This window comes from Sorex araneus, chromosome X, assembly GCF_027595985.1.
Source record: "Sorex araneus isolate mSorAra2 chromosome X, mSorAra2.pri, whole genome shotgun sequence".
Taxonomy (NCBI): Eukaryota; Metazoa; Chordata; class Mammalia; order Eulipotyphla; family Soricidae; genus Sorex; species Sorex araneus.
The window spans coordinates 212,098,645-212,117,671 of record NC_073313.1 but is presented as its reverse complement, the minus strand read 5'-3'; the positions used below and the strand labels follow the sequence as shown (position 1 = coordinate 212,117,671).

Sequence of the window (19,027 nt, the reverse complement as noted above, 5' to 3'; positions counted from 1 at the left end):
AATAATTCAAGTAATTTAACTGATTAGAACAAGGGATAAAGAAGCAGGGCAGGGGGAGAGAGGGCTTGGAAAACAGCATGCCTCCATTTATTTTTATTTTGTTTGGAAAGTCTCTGGCCAGTGTTGTTTAGGTCCTACTCCCAGTTCAGCAGATGTGGGATCATGTGGTATTGGGGACAAAACTCGGGCCTGATGTTCACAAGATACGCATTCTAGTCCACTGAACTATCTCTCCTGCCCTCATTTTTATTTTTTATATGATAAATAGAAATATATTTATAGGGTAAAAATTCAAGCTTTTCATGTCAATTGCTATTTATTTCTGCATAATTGGATAATGGCTGTTGTTTTTATATCCTGGGAGGTTCTATCTTAAATTTTTTTTTTAACCATAAACAACACTTCTGTAAGCATATTTTTTTTTTGCTTTTTTGGCTTTTTCTTTGACTGTTCTGTTCTAGGGGCATGATTAGTTTTGGGTACATACCCAGTGGTGCTCAGGGATTACCCCTGGCTCTGTGCTCACGAGTGACTCCTAGCAGGATTTGAGGGACCATATATGGTGCTGGGGGTTGAACCTGGGTCAGCTGCATCCAAAGCAAACACCTTACTCAATGTACTATTTCTCCAGCCTGCAGGAAATTTAGTTTTGAAGTATTAAGAGGAATTATATATTAATTTTCAAACATATCACTATGTTTCACATCAGGTCTTTCACATCAGGTCAAAATTATGAAGTCTCTTTACAATATGTTGAGTGTGTGCAACTTAGAAAACCGAAGATGTCTATGTTTTTATAGATACCCATGCAAACATGAACAAAAGTTTTCAATGACATCACCAGCATCAAGTCCTGGAAGTTAAGCTGGTTACCTGGGAAACTCGCAGCCGAGCATGGACTTGAGATAGCAACAAAATCCAACTTCCTGGAGTTGGATGGGCACACCCTGCAAACCATCACTAACATCTTCCTACGGTGATTTCTTCAACCGTCCCAGATGCTTACCTTCCTCCTCATCCATCCATTTCCAGTGCCTACCAGAGAACAGGAGCCTACAATGCCAGAGAGAACTTGGGATCTAAGAGCAGACACTCTTTCATATGCAGGGGCTTTAACTCAGTTAAATGCAGGCTACTTAATTTGAGGATCATTTGACACTACTTATCTGGGCTCAGGAAAGTAACATCTATTTATATCGTACTTGATTTGCCAAATAAAAGAATCAAAAAATTACTACTTGGTATGCCACTGATTTTGAAACCAGTCTCTCTTTTCCAATACAACTCCATATAGAACTGGCTGACTAAATCAATGCTCCTGCAAGTGTACTCACTAATCAAAGCCAAACGTTTGCAAACTCAATCCGCATCTCGTAAAAATAGATTGCACTTGATGGGTAGACTGTGCTAACTTTTCTCCTTCAATGAAGGATAAGTCAACACCACTGCAATATTTAGATATTTAATCCCTGGAAAAAAGGGAGTGAAAATTATATCATTTACACATCTAATAAACACTTTTCATAGAGCATGGCTCAGAGGGTTGGCGGTGAGGGTGCTCAGAGACACTGATAAATCTCAGGTCTTTGTTTATATTTTGGCCACATTGTGCTCATAGTTTGATCTTATTTTTCTGGGTGATCTTCTTCCATTTCACTCAACAACAATATACTAATAATTAAAGAGTTCCATATTGCTTTTCTCTTTTTTTTTTATTTAAGTTTAAGCTGTAGAATGTATTCCCACAAGCAGTGTAAACGCTCATTAGGCATTTCTCAGTGATGTCTCACTCCATATTAAAACAGCTGATAATTCCCTGCCTGCTCAAATTTAACTAAAGTCCCATAAACTCCTTATATTTATTCTTCCCCTACCCCCTGCCCACCCCACTGCCCTAAGTGGCCATCTCTAAATGAAGCAAAAGGCATGGTTGAAACTTCCAAGCTGTCTGGTGCTGGTGAGATGAAGTTGAACTCAAAAGATGATCAAGCCACAGGATGGAGGGAAAACAAAGACATTTTTCACCACAGAGAGGCCCGGAGCAACAGGGTGGGCTATGTATGGCACTAATTACCTCCCATCTCAGACTGTAACAGACGGCCTGAATCTGACTTAATGGACATGGTCCAGTTATCCCATGAGGACAATTTGTTTTCACAGGCTTTTACTGATTAGCCACACACCAGCAACATTCTGCTACTGCTATTTTCCCATGTGCTGCTTCAGCAACATGTTAAAAACATCCAAATTTGATAAGGAAAAAAAAATCTCACTTCAAAAGATGATCTCCATTTGGCAACAATGGCAGAACTACAGGCACCAACATGTACACAGTGTATACAACACAAGTGATGATGACTCTACAACAGGCCGTTTTACTTCCAAATGATGGAATGTTTTCATTTCTGCATTTTCTCTCTATAGAATAGCACAGGTAGATGTACTGTGTACCTTGGGACCATAGTTAGTAAGCACAGATTTTAAATACCAATGAGACATTTCCGAATTCTTCAACTTAAAAAATGGTGAGGGGCTGGGCATATTAATACATGCCTTACATGCAAGCACAAGACCTGGATTACATTCCCCCCTCTCCAAAACAAAACAAAACAAAACATGAAAGATACTTTTCCATTTAAACCAAGATAGTCAATTAGTAATCAATCTTAATTTCCCAGATGTTTCCCAAACTTGTCTTCACATCCCAGAATTTGCTTTTATGTGCACCCAGGTTCCATCACACATGGCAGTTACTCTATCGGTCTCCCGTGGAGGCACCAAGTCCACATGATCAGTTCACAGACAATACAGAAGGACAGTTGGAAATGATCACTCTGGACAAGAACTGAGTGCTGAAAGTAGGTAAAGGGATACATATGATAGATAACTTTTCAATACCTATATTACAAATCATAATGTCCAGAAGGAAAGAGAAAGAGAGAGGAGAAAGAAGAAAAATGTGTGTCATAGAGGCAGGCCAGTGGGAGGGAAACTGGGGACACTGGTGGTGGATCATGTGCAGTGATGAAGGGACAGGTGTTGGAACACTGGATGAATAAAACCCAATCATGAACAACTTTGTAACCATGCACCTCATGGTGATTCAATTTTAAAATTTATTTATTTATTTATTTGTGTGTGTGTGTGTGTGTGTGTGTGTGTGTGTGAAGTCTCACATACACAGAGACTTCATTCCCTGCCCAAAATCAGTAATACCTTTCCTAACTACTCAAAATGTAAAATCTTGCAGATTAGGGTTGGGACGTAGCTCCGGTGGTAGAAGATTTGCCTAACCCATGAAAGGCCTTGAGTTTAATCTCTAGCACCACAAGGTCCCCGGGCATGGCCAGGAGTAGCCCTGGGAGCTCTAATGTCCTAAATGGCCTAAGCATCAAGCCCAAACCTCAAGGTATTTCTGCGAATGGTTGGGGTGGGATGGGGGTGCAGTCATTAGCTGGTATGATGCTATTAAATAAACCAAAATTTTCTAAATTAAGTGTATTTTTACACCTGAAATCTCCAGAATACTAGTGACGATGCCCAGACTTTGTTATCCTGCAATTGCAGGGCCTAGTTGGAACTGGGATGATATTTAAACCAAATTATTCCACTAGGATTTGTTGTCTATAGTTCAGCATTTTGAAGATTATATGTCACAGTATCAATAATTGCTCTTGACATGTGAAGTTTACCACTGGAACCTCTGAGTAGGAAATGGTCTCGAATGTAATGGCACATAATTATAGTTCCCGTTAAATTCCAAAAGGAAAATATTGCGGGAAAGGGATCCAGGGAAATGGCTCCAAGCCAGCAACTTTCACTGATTAGCACTGAATACTTGCCATAAACCAGCCAGTCAGATACGCACATCCAAACCAGCCACCCCTCTCTCCTCCCCCACTGCTGGCATATTAAGCTATAAAAAAACTTGGTAGTTGGGAAAATTTGAAATAATGGTGGTGGGAATGCTATTGGAATATTGAATGTAATAAATTATTGTGAACAACTATATAAAAAATTAAATTAAATTTAAAAAATAAAAGCTGTACAATACCTATTCTGCCTGGCTCCTTATCAATACTCTAAGCATCATCCTAGGTCCCTATATTCAACTGTGCTTTGGATGTAATAGTACTGGGAAAGAGAGTAAGCATGAAGTAGGATTACCATTTTTCTTTGGGGTAATTTATTCAATTTCTTTCATTCTTTAATTTCCCATCCTATATGACAGGAGCAAAAACACCTGCTATAGAGATAAAAACGCAAATAAAATGTGAATAATAAATTAAAATGCTATTGTAAAGGTTAAGTGTAAATATGCAACCAATATAATGATTGGACCATTGCAAGCACTCAATCCATAGTAGCTACCAGTAAAACTGTTATCAGCAAGTCTAATGAAATTAGTCTGTGGTCTAATTACAATGATCTTTCTCATGAACAAAGGAAGGTCAGAAAGGTGGCACCACAGCTGAGAATTCTTGAAGGCACAACAAAAAAGAAGGGAACCAAAGACTCTGGGTTGGGAAACAAACAAAAAAAAAGCCTAAGAGGAAAATCAAAATACAAAGAGTTGTGTAAAGGAGGGGAAAGTCAAGTCTGGTAAGAGGAGAAAAAGAGACAAAAACAGGAAATCTAGGCAGTAGAGTAAAAGAAGGTGAAGGTGAAGCATGGGAAAGGAGGACACGCCAGACAGAAGACGAAATACTGGAGAAAAAAGAAAAAAAAGACAAAGAAGAAGACCATCACCAAAGTAGAATCTCTCTACGGATAGTGCCAATAGACAGGAAATTAGACCACAGAGCCCAGCACACAAGTATGCACTAGTCAATCAGAGCTGGCATTCCGCTAGCATGTTCCTTTGTCCAGATAGATGGCCACTATGTGTTTGTCTGGTTTTGCTCTAAGAAGGACTTGTCCTACCTGACCGGGCAGGTAGACGCTGTCACACAGAGTGGACCCTTGAGGGCCAGAAAGAACAAGAGGCTGCCTTATCTGGGGCTGTGTCCCTTAAGGCATTTCCGTCTCAGAATCTTCCAACATTCTTCACCCTACTTGAAAAGGCACAGCCTCCTTGGCCTCTTCACTGCAGGAACAAATTCTGTCTTGATCAAACAAAAGGGAAACTTCAGTTTGTTTTATTTCAGAAAAGCACTTACTGTTTTAAAAATATTTTTATTTTGAAATGGTTTCAAATTTACACATAAACTGCCAGAAAAGTACAAAGACGTTTCATATCCCATTCACCCAAATAACCCTTTTGAAGTTCTGCCATCTACCACAATGACGTCCTTCACACAGAACGATCCAATCCTGAACGCTGCATTTTCCATGTCATTCAGGCCCCTTTAGTAAAAATAATAATGACAATGATGGTGTGGTAATAATAATTTCTTGGGACACAGAGATGGCTCAATAGGCTAAGCACATACTTCTCATGCTGAAGGTCCAAATTCAATCCTTGGCACCTCATCGTCCCCCTGAGCACTGCTAAATGTAACCCCTACCCCAAACCAAAATCATCATCATCACCATCTATTTTAAAATAACTTCAAGTCCAAAAAAAGCTGCAGGAATAGTGCAAATAACTCTCCTTTCTCATTCACCTAAAAACTCCCAAATGTTAAGTCTTCTGTATTTTTCTAAACCAATCCACAGTGAATTGTGGGCATGAGGCACGTTCACTTCTATATACTCCCAGTATGTATTTCTCAAAATCAGAACACTCTTTTATATAGCAGCCATAAATCTCCTTCATAAATCTAAAGCAGTTCCTCAATCGTACTCTGCTCTCTCTCAAGACTGAATGGTTTTTTAAAGTCAAAGCTTATTTTTCTTGCTTTATACAAATTTTAATAATTTTTTTCTATGACCTTAAAAAATGCTACTGGGGTTAGATAGTACAGTGGGAGGGTGCTTGCCTTGCAGGTGGCTGACCTGGGTTTGATCCCCAGCTCCTTTATATGATCGCCCAAATCCCTCCAGGAGTGATCCCTGAGCACAGAAGCAAGCCCTTAACATAGCTGCGTGTGGCCCCCAACAAAACAAAGCAAAAAGAAGAAATCCATTGCAACATATAATTAAAAAATTTTTTTAAAAAAAACCCCAAGGGCTGGAGTGATAGTTAGCAGGTAGAGTGCTTGCCTTGCACAAAACAGACCTGGGTTTGATTCCCAGCATCCCATAAGGTCCCCTGACCACTGCCAAGGAGTATATTCTTGAATGCAGAGCCAGAAGTAACCACTGAGCACTACTGGAGTACTGTTCCCCAAAAGCAAAACTAAAACAAAAGAAGCCATCTCAAAATGGAAAATGCCATTAGTATTTTGATAGAGACTATGTAAATATATATATAATATATATGTGAATCTATATAATGCTTGTGTCGGAGGGCTACTTTAAGAATACTAACTCTTCCAATCCATGTCCTCTTCTATTTCTTTTAACACTGACTTATAGGTCCAACGTACTCCCTGAATAGCCAAGCAATTTTGGAAGCAAGAAAATGAGAGATAATGTTCCCGGACTTTAAACTATGCCATAACATCAAACAGGGTGGTATTGGATTAATAGTAGACTCTCAGGGGAATGAAACAGAATTGAGAACCCAGAAGTAAACCCTCATGTATACAGGCAGCTAATTTCTAATGAAGGAGTCAAAAGACCATGAGCTGGGGGAGAGGGGGGCGAGGGGGAAGCCTCTTCAACAAATGGTTTTGGGGCAAATGAATAGTCACATGCAAAAGAATGAAATTAGATCTCTATCTCACTTCTTTTGGACAAAAGTTCAAATTAATCAAAGACTCGGATGTTAAAGTTTAATCTATAAAATGCATCAGAGAAAACATAGACAAAAAACCCCATGATGCCTGGCGAGATAGCTCAACAGGATAGGTACGCACTTTGCGGGAAGGAGATCTAGGTTTGATCCCAAGCACAACACGGTCCCTGAGCATGGGCTGGAGTGATGCCCCATCATCAAGCACAAAAACAACAGCATCCCCAGCACCACCACGTGGTGAGGATTCCACAACCCTCCCCCCCACACACACATACACACACAAATAACCACTATGAGTGATATTGGCTTCAGTAGTGTCCTCAGTGACTTGAGTCCAGTTTAAACTAAGATGCAGGCTTGAGATCTCCACAATGCCAGATCCCGTTCAAGCACCTACTCGTCAGGCTACAGTCAGGCATATCACTAAGAGTGAACCCAAGGCAAGGCACCAGCACTGCTAAGCACCTCCCCCCCACACACACCCCTCAAAAAAAAAGAAAGAACATTCCCTTTTCCATTCCCATTTATAACAATAATCAATATAAATTCATTGAAACTTATTTCATTTAATGATGCATAATATATTACTATCATTATTTCTGTTCATGCTCCAATTTTCCCATATTTGATGAGCGAGAGCCCTGTGCACTTGCTTTTTTGGAAAGCAAATTTAGCAAATACAATTTCATGCACCAAGAAGTATTCTCAAAGCCAAGACTCTCTGCTTTTTAAACATGCTTTGAGAGCTGGAAGACAACACACAGAAGTCACGATGAATGTCAGCCTTTTATTTTTCATTCCCAAGGTCTACTAGCTATATTTCATCTTAAGTTTTTCAGAAAGCTCTCCTTTCAATCAAGCATTAGGTACCCATATTATTACTCTTTACAAAAAGATGGAAGGTCTAAAAAAATAACCTTCAGTACTTCAAATTTCTCTGTTGGCTCGGGACATTCCTGAGATGATCTCATAAGGGCAGAAGGAACAACACCTCGACAGAAAAGAGAAGTGTGTACATTACATGAGATCCTGTACAGAGGTGGAGAACACACCATCATTAGTCTCTCACCTGCCCCAGAGCCAAGCATCCATTCCTCCCCTGACACCGTCACCCTTATTCCTGGTCTTGTCACCATCCCCATCTTCCAAACAACAAACTTTAAAGTGATCTTTGTATTTTCTCTCACCCTTTCTAATCAATAAATTCCACTAGTGATAGAATTGAGACTTCATTTAGTTTCCTACCTTTTCCATCCCCTCCTTCCCTCTCTTCATCCTGAACAACATAAATAAAGCACACCCAGAGATCACTAAGTCAATGATGGTTGGAGGGAGAGCTTGGGACGGGAGATGTGTGCTGAAAGTAGATAAAGGACTGAACATGATGGCCTCTCTCAGTATCTGTATTTCAAACCATAATGCCCAAAAGTAGAGAGAGAAAGAGGGAAATCGTCTGCCACAGAGGCAAGGGGAGGGGTGGGAAGGGGAGAGAGATACTGGAAACATTGGTGATGGTAAATGTACACTGGTAGAGGGATGGGTGTTCCATCATTGTGACTGAAACTCAAACATGAAAAGTTTTGTAACTGTATCTCATGGTGATTCAACTGAAAAAAAAAGCACACTCTTGAACAATACTGCTGGGTGTAAGGGTTAGAGAGACAGTACAGCGGGTAAGGCACGCACTTCCCTTTCAAGTGACCTACCTGGTACCCCATATGGTCCCCTGTACACTGCCAGGAATAATTCCTGAGTGCAGATCAAGGAGCAAGCCCTGAACACAGCAGAGTGTGGCCCAAAACATACAAACAAAAAAAGCTGGGCCCCAAGCTAAGTGCTCAGGGCACTTTCCAGGTAGCACCAAACCAGGTCTCCCTCACTTTCTGGACTGAAATCCCACTGAACTCTGGGGCTGGAAAGGGCTAACGTATTTGTCTATTTAAATATAAGTAGAGGGTCTCAAGTGCCAGGGTGGACTCTACTTCCTCTTGTATTTCCATTGCCTACCTGTGTGCCCAGTGAAGGTTTACCAGGAAACAGGCACCAGAGAAAGGAGTCTGAGGAGAGCTCAGTGGCAGAGCTTTTGCCTTGCAAGCATAAAAATGATGATGACAAGAGTTCAATCCCTGGTATCACCACACACATGCAGGTGCATTCTCAGTGGCTGGGATACCTAACTGTGTGATCTTGTGTGATCAAACAAATGGAGAAGAGAAAGGAAAGTGGTGAGCAAGAAAATACCATTTTTTAAAGGGCACCAGAAGAAAATAGTTATCCACATAATAAAAGGATAACATGTAAAAATGTCCATTTGGGGGCCAAAGTGATAGCACAGTTTGTAAGGTGCTTGCCCTGTACTGGATTGGCATTGGTTCAATTCCTGGCATCTTATATGATCCCTTGAGCCACGTCAGGAGTGATACGTGCTTAGGGCCTGAAGTAAGTCACGAGCACTACCAGTTATGGCCCAAAAAACCATGGATGGGGAAAGTGTCTATTTTTCTGGAATTTCATTACTGACACTTGAAAAAGTGTTAGTTTTATTTAAAAGTAATCTGTTTTAGATAGCAGAGTAATGTGGTTATTTGGTATAATTACAAAGAAGAGGTAAAATTCTTTAAAATATTTTGTTACTGTTCTCTACCCTGGGAGTGTCATGCTTCTTTTTCAAAGGTTAATTTTACGTTGAAACTGTTGTTTTGTATCAGAGGATTCTTTGATAAAATTTATGTGTGAATCTGGCTACACATTACAGTCTCCAGTTATCCCATTAAACATGGATCCAGGTATTGCTGTAAAGGTAAATTCTGTCAATGTGAACTTAAAGGGCATTCGCAGTAGATCATCTGAGCAGTTGTGCTGCAATGTGGAAAGGCTTAGATCTGGGGCTTGCTCCAGAATTCTGCCACAAACAACAGCATGGCCTTCGACCTGAGCTTGAGCATGCCTTTCTTGATAGCTCCTGCTCTCCTCATTCCACACTTGCTAGCTGGCCCCTCAATCACATAACCTGATTCTTGCATAACTCTTTTACAGCTTCTACGTCTCTGGTAAAATCTTGACCAACACAATCTCCTACCAGAATGAAGGAGGAAGGACTATGCAACAGCTCAATAGTTAACAAGAACTAAATTGGGTTTTCACAGTATTGCTTCATTATGGAGTGGGAAGTGTTCAAGTCCTAGAACATCAGATACCCCATATTCAAACATAAGTACAATACACATAACATATGCCACAACTTCTGTCCAACCGCATTCATTATGCATTCACTTGGCAAATATTTGTTCTGAAAAGCAGTGGGGAGAGAGAATGGTGAGCTAGACAGAAATGGTCCCTGCTCTTAGGGGGTTTACTGGCTAGCAGGAGATCAGGCATCAAAACAATAATTATACCAATACTCATCTAATTATAATTATGACGAGTGCTAGGAAATACACGATGCTGCTGGCATATTTAGTAGGGGAACTGTACCAACTGTGACAGGCTTTTAGAAGTGTTGCTAAAGAGTGATATTGAAGCTATGATTAGAGGGTAAGAAGTCAGTAGCCAGGCAAAGCCGAAGACTAACACCAACCCAGGTCCTTGTATCACTTGAACAAAGGACTCACACAGGAAGTACCTAAACAAACTCAAGCTCTAAAAGATGGCTAGCAAGTCTGAGACTTAAATAAGGATGAAGGTAGGATGTGTGTGTGCGGGGGAGAGAGAGAGAGAGAGAGGGAGAGAGAGAGAGAGAAAGAGTGTCTGTCATAGAGGCAGGTGAGGTGGGGAGTGGAGGGAAATGGGGACCATTGGTAGTGGAAAATATACACTGGTAAAGGGATGGGTGTCAGAACATTATATGACTGAAACCCAATCACGGACAACTTTGTAACTGTGTATTCACAGTAATTCAATAAAAAAATAAAATTAAACTAAATAAAAATAAATTTACACATTATTATCAAAAAAATTAATAAGAAAGACTGTGTTCTCCTGCCCCCGCCCCCCCCAAAAAAATTAAGGATGAAGGTCATACAAGATCAACAGGCACACTAAAGATACCTCCAGCAATGGATAATTACTGTATATGTTAAAGTGAATGATTTCATGGTAAGATTTCGATTGTAGTACTTTCTAGAAGTTGTATGTAATGTGGAAGAAGGCAAACAAGATGTCAGGGGAGAGGCAGTTACAAAGCTTCTTCTACAGTCCAGGAAACAAGAGCAGCGTGAGGAAAGGCAGGACAATGGGAAAAAGAGAAACAGTTGGAAAAGAATCAATAGAATGAGGCTTTGCATTGGACCATCTCCCAAGGAGCTAGGACAGGTGGCAGAGAGCTGATGCCGGAGCTGAAATCACCGTGCTGCTTTGGACATGCACAACTTGGCAATTTTGGTGAAATTTCCATATGAAAATGTGTCTTTGCAATTCAAATGATATCGGTTCATGGGGTTTGCTAGCACTGCACTTGATGAGGACAAACAGGAAAGCGTGCAGAGTGAGAAGACCTTGGACTGACCGGGAGCCACTCGTGTTTTAGCAGGATGAACTTGAAGAGGAGCCATCAGTGGATCCATGTTGATGAAGCACACAGTCATTTATACAAAAAAAGTTTTCATATGCTCTTGTAGTCCTCTCTATACAAAAGGGTGCAGACTTCCACTGAAAAGGAAAACTAAGTGTAGGGGCAACAACTCAGAAAAAAAAAACTCATCTGCATCAACCTAAATTATTTTCAACTAAGGTGTTTTACACAGTGGACACCACCTCAGTGGTTACTGTTGGTAAGTTATTCAGTCTTTGGGTCAAAACTGTACTTCATGAAGTCACTGCTTATTAACACTAATAGCTTGGCCCTTTATGTATAATTAGTTCAGGCAATTAGTTGTAAACCTCACATTAGAACACACTGCTTTAATCTTTGAAAATCGTTATGTGTCTCATTATTCTTAGAGTACTTCACTTGAAAGCAAAAGCTGAACCAATAGGAAGGACCCATTTTAGAAAGCTCTAAGAAGAGTGTCCCAGTCCCCCCAAAGATGCACACAAATTAGTGCAGGCTCAGTGACTAAAAGACTTGGGCTCCAGGAACGGAAGCATTTAAATTAAAATTGCACATTCTCAGACAGGGAACGCTTCTTGCCTTCATCCTCCCCATTAGGAAGAAACAAAATATTCAGAGACAGCTCTCCAGTGGGTTGAGGTTCAGAGGGCAATTTGTAAGGCGTTGTTATTACAGCTTCTAAACACAGGCCCAGCAGAGACAGCTTAGACCCAGCAGTCACAACAGCGTGCGGCACAAGTGGGAGCTTCATGAATATGTGATGATGACAGTTTTCCTCCCTGCAGCCCCCAACTTCTCATGGGACCTGGGCCAAGAAGTTGGTTTTTCAAGTCTATTACCAGAACTCGAAATTTACTTTTTTTTTCCCTTTTGGGTCACACCTGGCGATGCACAGGGGTTACTCCTGACTCTGCACTCAGGAATTACTCCTGGCGGTGCTCAGGGGACCATATGGGATGCTGGAAATCGAACCTGGGTCGGCCTCATGCAAGGCAAATGCCCTACCTGCTGTGCTATTGTTCCAGCCCCAAAATTTACTTTAAGAGAAAAAAATACTGTTATTAGAGGTAGACGCCTAAAAGTGGGGTAGCAAGGTCCAATGGAAGTCCCATTCATATTGTTTGCCATGAGGCTCTTCTGAGAGACATTCCCAGGAGCAGTAAATGAGGGTTTCCTTTTCTCCACACCCCTGCCAACATGTGCTCTTCTGTTTTTATTATGATCAATACCAAGAACCTTGTCACTATTATAACCCTATGATCTAAACTATAGTTTTTTAAAAAAATGAATGCTCTGAGGAATAGGGCTATAACTTAGAGGCCAAGTGCCTTGCATGTGTGAAGTCCTGAGTTCAGTGTCTGGGATTGAAAAATAAATACAACTGATGGAAAGAGGCCACATGTAAGCTATAATGGAGTTTAACTAGCATTCCTTTAATAAAATCACCCTTTACAGTAGCGTTTTTGTGAAGAAATGACATTGAACCCAGCTTGGCTGCCCCCCATCACGCCCACCTCCCCTACCCACACACACATCCATGTGCCTAGTAGGGTGCACAGAGACACACAGTATCATGAAAAGGACTCACCTGGCACCCAGCTGAGATTCTGGACAGAAGGACAACAATGACGCAACAGGTCTAGACCAGCTACAGTGACTACCCGATGAGAGAGCCAAACACAAAGATGAGGGTGGGCATGGAGGGGTGTTTTTGAGTAGAATAAAGCCAAGACTCACTCTTTGGCTGAAATGATGTTGGGGGAAAAAAAGCACTGTGGAACTCTCCCCAAAAGGACTTTTGGCTGTGTTAAGGAAGCCAGTCGGAAAGGGAGGAAGTTATTGGATTCTGGCAGGAGCTTGAGAGGCAGGTGCTCTGGAGCCACAACCACCTTCCAGAAATCCTAGGTAAAGTTTGAACATAACTGGAAACCAAACCTAGCACCTTCAGGGCCTGCTGCTGTCCGGTCCCTGAAGTCAGCACCTTCTCACTCCATACCCAGTCAATCCGAGAACTGAGACGGTAGTTCACAGCCTGGTCAGTGCAGGAGAGAACATTCCAATTTGGTAGGTTGGCTCTAAAGAACCGTCTGCACCCCAGTCCTCAGCTTCATCCAAGGAGAGACCCAGTGGTTGGTGAGATACCCAATATATACAACAACGCACTTGCTGTCTCCATTTGTTTTCCAAAATTGACATCGAAACTTCAAAGGCCATTAAACTGTAATATTCAAAAATACGGCAAAAATATGGCCATCACAGTTCAAAGGGATGAAGATTGTGCTTTGCATTCAGGAGGCCCAGGTTTGATTCCCAGCACTGCTGGTCCCCTTAGCACGGCAGTGAGCAAACCCTAAGCTCAGACTAGGAGTAGGCCCTGAGGATCATTGGAGGCGAACTACAAATCAAAAATAAAATAGTAACTAAAGGAAAGTGAGACATAAAAAACTCCAAAGAAGAACTACAAAAGAAGGGCTAAGGAGAGCTTTAATATGCAAGGCAATTGATCCAGAGATTCACAAATGAATCTCAAAATGGATTCGCTTCCTACAGAGACGTCTCTGAACCCCAACCATTTACAATTTTAGAATTCCAGAAGCCTACAGCGGCCTCTCTGATGTTCATAATAAGCAATAGGAAATAAATTATCTAGCATCTGCCCCTGGCAGGACGGCTTGAATGGTGGTGGGAAGGTGTAATGGTGGTGAGACTGGTGTTGAGATATTGAAATGTAATCAATTAATTTGAACAACCTTATGAAATAAAATTTTAAAAATAAAATAAAATGCAAGGTAAGGAGCAGAAGAACTAGGACAGCAGGTAGAGCACTTGTCTTGCCCAGGATTCATCTCTGAGCAGAGCCAGGAGTAAGCCCTGAGTACCACCAGGTGTGGCCCAAAGCAAGCTGAGAGTGAAACCCAGAAGCAAAGCATTTGCCTCACATGTGTAAGGTTCAGTGCTAGTCACTGGCAATGTGAAAAACAAAAGCAGGACAAAAAGACTGAAAATGAAGAAATAGGCAAAAAGGAAAATAGAGAGTTAGTGAATCCTAGAAGTCTAATAAAGAATTATTTTTTTAAAAAAAGAGCACGTAGAAAAGAAAAGGGAGAAAATAGTCCACAAATCTAAAGATGCGTCAGCTCTTAAGGATCCAAATTTTCCAGACTGAACTGGCACTGTAAATACACAGGAGGGGAAAAAAATTAAAAAGTATAATATGCTAATCTACCACAGAAGAAAACAAACTTGAATTAGATACGAAAGAGGATACTTTAAAATAACACTAGTTTTCTTAACACAAACACTGGAAGTGAGGGGAAACGGACTAATATCTTGAATATTCTAAAAGAAAATTATTTCCTGCCTAAAAATTTATTCCTAGGCAAACCATCAATGAAGAATGAAGGGCCACACCGGAGAAATGCTCCGGACCCGAATCCGGGCCAACAACACCAGGGATCCAGACGGAGGAGGTACAGCTGGTACACCTTCTCCGGATGGAACCCTGGCGACACTGAGAAGCAACTAACACGGCTCCGGGTTGCGGGACTGGAACACATCCGAGCCGCGCGGCCGCTGACGCGGCCACGCGACCTTTTCTAAAAACTGAAAACATACAATCTTTTAATGACAAACCAATTATCAAATGCTTCCTTAGTAGGGCTGTCTTCCTTGGGGGGAAACTCCAACAACAATAGTGAGTTTTGTTTTGAAATATGGAATGTAAGCAAGGTAGAGAGAAAATGAAGTGAAATTCATCAGTTATACAGTTAGGGGGGCTGTGGCGGGGGGTATACTGGGGATTTTGGTGGTGGAATATGTGCACTGGTGAAGGGATGGTGTTTGAATATTGTATAACTGAGACATAAACCTGAAAACTTTGTAACTTTCCACATGGTGATATAATAAAAATTAAAAAAAAAAAAAAAAAAAAAAGAATGAAGGGCCACAGAGACAGCCCAAGGGACTGGGGCACATGCTTTGACGCAGGAGCCCCAGCTTCAATTTGTTTCTTTCTTTTTTTTTTTTTTTTTTGGCTATTTGGGTCACATCCAGTGATGCTCAGTTGTTATGTAACCCCTGGCTCTGCACTCAGGAATTACTCCTGGCATTGCTTTGGGACCATATGGGATGCCAGGGATCGAACCCAGGTCGATCACGTGCAAAAGACAAATGCCCTGTTCACTGTACCATCACTACAGCACCCAGGGCCAGGGTTCAATTCTTGACACTGCCTGGTCCCCTGAGCTTCACACCAGGAACAGCCAAGGATGGCACAAAAAACAAAAGAGAACAAAACCAAACCCAAAAGAATGAGAACAGTACTGGGGCCCAGGACCTATGCCTTACATGTCTGAAACCCTAAGTTTAAATCTTGGCACCACATCTTTCCCCAAGAACTGCAAAGTGTAGTTCTGAAGATCCCCACGTACCGCTGGTGTGGGCTTTGTGGCCCTCAGCACCACCGTATGAGCAGCACTATATCACTCTCCCCGAGCATTAAGCCTTTTGCCCACCCAGGACAGAAGCAGCCCACCCCCCCACAGGGCCCCTGAGAATTGCTTGAGAGCCCTCGAAAATTGGTTACACAATAAAGTGTATGATTTCTTTTTTTTTTAAATTTTTTAAATTTTATTGAATCACCGTGAGATAGTTACAAGCTTTCATGTTTGGGTTACAATCTCACAATGATCAAACACCCATCCCTCCACCAGTGCACATTCCCCACCACCAGTATCCCAGGTAGACCCCCCCCTTCCCACCCTCCCCCTGCCTCCATGGCGGACAATATTCCCCATACTTTCTCTCTAGTTTTGAGCATTATAACTTGCAGTGATTTCTGACACTCAGCCCAATGGGCAGGGTTCCAAAAGTAAAGTGTAGACTGATAAGAACAGATACTAGGTATGACCTCAGCCCAAAGGCTGAGAAGCTTGCCAGAAGAGTGTGTGTGGGTGTGTGTGGGTGTGTGTCTGGGGGAGGGAGCGCAAAGGGCAGTTAGGATGGAGAAAGGATCAGCATGACAATCGTCCTTAGAGTAGTTGGAAATCATCATTCTGGACAGGAACTGAAAGTAGTTACATGATAACTTGCATTATCTATATTGCAAACCATAAGGCCCGACCGAAAGGAGAGAGGGCGAAGGAGAGAGAGAGAGAGAGAGAGAGAGAGAGAGAGAGAGAGAGAGAGAGAGAGAGAGAGAGAGAGAGAAAGAGAGACAGAGACAGAGACAGAGAGACAGAGACAGAGAGAAAGAGAGAATAAAGAGAAGTGCTGGCCATAGTGGCAGAGGCAGATGGGGGGTGGAGAAGTGGCAGAGCGCGGGAGGGAAACAAGGACCACTGGTGGAGAGGAAAGGACACTGGTGAAGGGACGGGTGTTGGAACATTATTCCAACACCCAGTCATGAAATCCAATCATGAACAACTTTGTAACTGTGTATATCACTGTGACTCAGTTAAAAAAATAATAAAAACAATAAATAAATTAAAAAATCAGATGAGAAGAATAAACAAAACAAAACAAAAAACAAAAGTAAAGTGTCTGACCCGACAGCACTGCGGCCCAAAGTTAGGCCCCTGGACAACCTGTGTGAGCAACACACTGAGCCCTGGTAAGCCTACAATCAGAATGCACCTGGGCACAAGCACTGTGAGCACCATGGATGACTGCACAAGTACCACAGTCAACATGCAGGCATCCTGGCTAGCACCACAGCCAAGCACACATGTTCCCCATCACTGCAGTGCAAAACCAGGAAAGGGAAGAAGGGAAGCTGTTCTTGGTGTCAGGGATCAGTCCACCTAGTAAAGAGCACAGTTTGTACACACCCAAACATGTCACTGTAAGATTGACAGGCCCTTCCTCCACCAGGAATGATCCCTGCGGGCAGAGCTAGGAGTAAGCCCTGAGCATAGTCAGGTGTGATCCCCAAACTTACTTTTATAAGGACAAATTAAATATGGGCGCTGGAGAGACAGTACAGCAGTTAGGGGGTTTGTCTTGCATGAGGCTGACCTGGTTTTGATCCCTGGCATCCTATATGGTCCCCCACATACTCGCCAGGAGTCCATTCCTGAGTGCAAAGCCAGGAATAACCCCTGAGCGTTGCCAGGGGTGGCCCAAAATGAACAAAAGAATTAAAATAAATTTAAAATTAAATACAGTAACAACATTAAACAAAATTAAAAACAGTAACAGTAAGTCTCACAATGGAGACATTACTGGTGCCCACTCGAGCAAATCGATGAGCAACGGGATGACAGTGAAAATTAAATGCAAGTGATACAATTAGGGTCCAGAGAAAAAGTGAGGATGAGAAGCAAAGAGATTCATGTACAGATGTTCCTGTCCAGGGACATACAAATCAGGAAGCTGTTGCATTAAAAAAAAAAATCTCTTTAGAGGAAAGTGATACTAGGTGTCTTACAGTTTAATGTGCCCATGAATCACTTGAGAATCTTCATAAAAGGTGGGTTCTGATGAGGATGGTCAGGTGAGCCTGTATTTATGCTCCCAGGTGAGGCCAAACCCACTGGGCAATACATCACAATGTGAGTAGCAGAGAATTAAGACAAATGAAGGACAGTTGAGGTTAGATCCATGAAAAGTACCCAGCAAAATACTTATGTGCTTCATGAAGGGAGAAGGGACAGCTCTTTCTCAGCAAAGAATTCAAGTACTAAACAGAGCAGAGAAAAATAAAATATTATCATTAGGCTAACACCTCAGTAATGATTGGTACAGTCAGGATCTACTGATAGGAACTAAAATTAGTATGCAAAAGGTTAGGGAGAAATAGGATGTGTGCATACTCTCAAAACATCTCCCCTAAGCTATATATTAGTTTCAAAGGGGAAAATATCATATTCCGAAAGAGGAAGCCAGCAGAAACCACTTAAAATCACATGATCAAGGTTAGTTTAGCATCACCTGTAATAAGACATGCTAACATCATGCACCTCCCGGTATGTGATGCAGAGAAAGGTACATCTCTCTATGGTATATAATCTCATTATAATCATCAGAAAATATGAAAGTAACCTAATGGTAGGACCACTAATGAAATATCTGTACAGCATTCTTCATAAATGTTAAGACAGCCATCTTGCCAGCAGAGAAATGGTCCGGCATTAGGTCTCCTAAAGAACATGACACTGCCAAACCTTCTCAGGTAGACTGGTCTGGGCTGAGAACTCCGGGGCTTTTTTGGAATGGGTTGGACAGATTCCCTTTCTGTCTGAAGGCACAGCAGCCCACAGCCATAACCAACACCCTCCAACATAAAAACAGCCCAGCTCCACAAATGAACCTCATCAAAGCTACCAAGCTACCAAATTGTTCCAGATTGATAGCTCCTGGATCACATAGTCGCAGACACCTCAAAATGATATAGTACTGTTAGCCCAGTAGGATTACAGCACATGTGATTGGAAAGTCACAGAGAAGGCCACCAAGCTCAATGAGCCTGAACAATAACACAGAAGGCTCAATGAGCACTAACCAGCAAGGTAGATTTTCAGACAATGACTTTAGTAACATCATTGCAAGACATAGGAATTACTACAAATTGACCTATTGATTTAAGATTTGATAACTCCATTTTTCTTTGTATTGTAACAGCCAAAGACCTCTGGAAACCTGGCCACAGCCATGATCAAGGCCACTCTCCACACGTTCGGATGAGCCTCACACATGAA

At 41.8% G+C, this 19,027-nt stretch overlaps 1 protein-coding gene across 13 annotated transcripts in view; it reads right to left on the bottom strand.

Annotated features, from left to right (window-relative positions):
- Positions 1–19,027, bottom strand: part of OSBPL6 (oxysterol binding protein like 6) — a 235,478-nt gene that overhangs the window by 183,344 nt on the left and 33,107 nt on the right. The window contains exon 2 of one of the 13 annotated variants that reach the window (XM_055120269.1): positions 4,924–5,101. The exons of the other annotated variants lie outside the window; for them this stretch is intronic. The gene's annotated coding sequence lies outside the window, so the exon portion shown is untranslated. The remainder of the gene's footprint in view (positions 1–4,923; positions 5,102–19,027) is intronic. 13 annotated transcript variants of the gene reach the window in all.